Below are 3,550 nucleotides of genomic sequence, written 5' to 3' on the forward strand. Positions count from 1 at the left end.
TAGAACAGTGCCTGATACTATATGTGAAGTGCTTAGAGCAGTGCCCTGTGTGTTGAAAATGCTCTCTAGATATGATGTGCTCCTGATACAGTGGTCTCCTTTCTGGGCTGTGGACACATCAAGGAACTTTTCCTTCTCACTGTCTTTGTGTGTGTGTGTGTGTGTGTGTGTGTGTGTGTGTAGGACACTTAACATGAGATCTACTCTCTTAACAGTTGTTTTTTTTTTGAGATGCACCATACGGCTTATGGGATCTTAGTGCCCCAACCAGGGATTGAACCCAGGACCTTCGCAGTGAAAGCACGGAGTCCTAACCACTGAACCACCAGGGAATTCCCTTAACAGATTATTTTTTTTATTAAATTTATTTTATTTATTTATTTTGGCTGCATTAGGTCTTTGTTGCTGCGCACGGACTTTCTCTAGTTGCGGCGAGCGGGGGCTACTCTTCGTTGCAGTGTGCGGGCTTCTTATTGCGGTGGCTTCTCTTGTTGGGGAGCATGGGCTCTAGGCACACGAGCTTCAGTAGTTGTGGCGCGTGGGCTCAGTAGTTGTGGCTTGCAGGCTCTAGAGCGCAGGCTCAGTCATTGTGGCTCACGGGCTTAGTTGCTCCGCAGCATGTGGGATCTTCCTGGACCAGGACTTGAACCCGTGTCCCCTGCATTGGCAGGCGGATTCTTAACTACTGTGCCACCAGGGAAGCCCCCCCTTAACAGATTTTTAAGTGTACAGTATAGTATGGTTAAGTGTAAGCACAATGTTGTACAGCAGACCTTTAGAATTTATTGATCTTACATAAGTGAAACTTTATACCCATTGATCAGTAATTCCCCCATTTTCCTCCCCTCCCAGACCCTGGCAACCAGGATTCTACTTCCTGCTTTAACGAATGTGACTATTTTTGTCGCCTCTTGTAAGTGGAATTATGCACTATTTGTTCTTCTGTGGCTGGCTTATTTCACTGAGCACCATGTCCTACAGGTTCATCCATGTTGTCATCTATTGCAGGATTTCCTAATTCTCGAAGCCTGAACAATATTCCCTTGTATGTATATGTCACGCTCCCTCTGTCAGGAATGTTCTTTCCTGCCTTTTATTTAACTGCCAGCCTCAGTCTCCTCCTCCAACGTCCCTTCCTCCAGGAAGCCTTCCTGTACGCCCTGGGCTGGCTCAGGCACTTCCTCTGGGCTCGCACATTCCCCTTTGTTTTCCCCATGGTGGCCCTGACCCTTCTGCCTGTGCTTCCTCCCTCAATGCCTTGGTCACTTCAGCATCCCCCTGACCATGCTGAGTTGTCACTCTCTGGTGAGTGTCTGTCCCCCCCATTCTTCTGTGAGCTTGTGATGACAGGGACAGAGCCAGCCTGATCGCCACTGTGTTCCCAGCATCGCACCCCACAGGGCTGGGCATGAGAAAATTCAGTACGTGCATCAGACCCTTAATGCTTAGTTCAGGCCTGATCACATACTTGGTGCTCAGTAAATCTGAGAAAGAAATAAGAAGGCCTTTTGACTGTCCCACCCTAGTGCTTTCCTCCTTGCTTCACCACCTCACACCACGTCCTAGTCTCCCCTGACTTCTCTCTCTCCCTCTCCCTCCCTTCCTCTCTTCTCCTCCAGCCACACATCACACCGGCCCCACCCAGCTCTGAAGCGTCCCTTTCTTGGGTGTGATGCCCACCTCTCACACCCCTACCCATGAATTTCAGGCCCTCCCTTGCTCAGCTGACCCAAAGGAGCACCTGAGATTTCAGCCTTTCTCTATTACCTTGACACCCAAACTTCAGGTTTCAGAGCGTTGCCAAGTCTGCACACCTTTGGGCTGCCACTGACGGCACTTTTCTATATCCTCTCTGATAAAATGAATTCATTTGGAAAGGAAACAACCTATGACGTATTCTTGCAAAAAACTGGATGAAGTAGAGCCACATATGTGATGGATAAATCTAAAAAGCATAATGTTGCGGTGGAAAAACTCAATTGCATGTACCGTAGGATACAATTTACGTAAAGTTTACCAAAAAATCTAAAACTATTCTATACGTTGTCAATGAATATATGCATATATATTAAAAATATGAACGCGTGCATAGGAGTAGAAACCCAAAATGCTAACAGACATACGAAAAGATGCTCAAAACCATCAGTAATAAAACAAGAGAGAATTGAAATAACAGCAGGTGCCACTTTACACTGAATTACTCTTGTCAAAAACTAGAAAGCTGAGTAATATCAAGGGTGGGTGCTGAGGAAAGGATACAAGAACCCCCGTGAACTGTTGGTTGGAGTGTGGAACGGGACGGCCTTTGTGGAAAGCAAACTGCCACATACATATCCAGGACCCAGCAATTCTGCTCCCTAAGAAAGAGACACACAAGTCTCTACCGGGCCAAGCATGAGGGGGTTCATTGCAGCATTATTACCAGTGGGAGTAGTGTGGTGAGGGAGTTGGAAGTAGCCTGACTGCCCTCTCTGGGGAGGAGACAGTAAACTGTGGAGGATGCACACCAGAGGGGCCCCAAGCAACTCTCAGACGCCATGGACTCAGTGTGCCCGGAGTCACATGGACGGACCTTAATAAAACTGTGGTGCTCAGCAAGAGAAGTAAGAATAGGATGAGCTATTTAACACAATCATGGGTATGTCAATTAGAAAAGACATGAGCAGGAAATACTGGGATCCCTTTTGCAAGAACCCACTCAACCAAAAAAGATATATATGAGAATATTAGAATGTTTGCCAGTGGGGGGAGGGGCACCGAAAGAGACTAGGATATGGAGATATGAGGAAATACATTAAATTTAAATCAAGAGGGCTTACCTGGTGGCGCAGTGGTTGAGAATCCGCCTGCCAGTGCAGGGGACACAGGTTCCAGCCCTGCTCCAGGTAGACTCCACATGCCGCGGAGCAACTAAGTCCGCGAGTCACAACTACTGAAGCCCGCGCGCCTAGAGCCCGTGCTCCGCAACAAGAGAAGCCACCGCAATGAGAAGCCTGCGCACCGCAACAGAGTAGCCCCCGCTCGCCGCAACTAGAGAAAAGCCCGCGTGCAGCAACAAAGACCCAATGCAGCCAAAAATAAAATTAATTAATTTAAAAAAACCCATTTACTTAAAAAAATTTAAATCAAGAAGTATCTTGTGGGGGATAATGAACTATAAACTGAGGGTGTGGGATTAACGCAATCCAGGACACCTGTGATCTGAAAAGGAAGACAAGGGAAGGGTGTGGAGGAGGATGAGTCCCAGATTTATCTATCTCTCTATCTATTTATTTATTTATTTTTGGCTGTGTTGGGTCTTCATTGCTGTGCGCGTGCTTTCTCTAGTTGCGGCGAGCTGGGGCTACTCTTCGTTGCACTGTGCGGCCTTCTCGTTGCGGTGGCTTCTCTTGTTGCGGAGCACAGGCTCTAGGCGCGCAGGCTTCAGTAGTTGTGGCACACGGGCTCAGCAGTTGTGGCTCACGGGCTCTAGAGCACAGGCTCAGTAGTTGTGGCACACGGGCTTAGTTGCTCCGTGGCATGTGGGATCTTCCCAGACCAGGGGATCAAA

Source organism: Orcinus orca, chromosome 20 (genome assembly GCF_937001465.1).
Source record: "Orcinus orca chromosome 20, mOrcOrc1.1, whole genome shotgun sequence".
In the NCBI taxonomy this organism is placed as follows: domain Eukaryota; kingdom Metazoa; phylum Chordata; class Mammalia; order Artiodactyla; family Delphinidae; genus Orcinus; species Orcinus orca.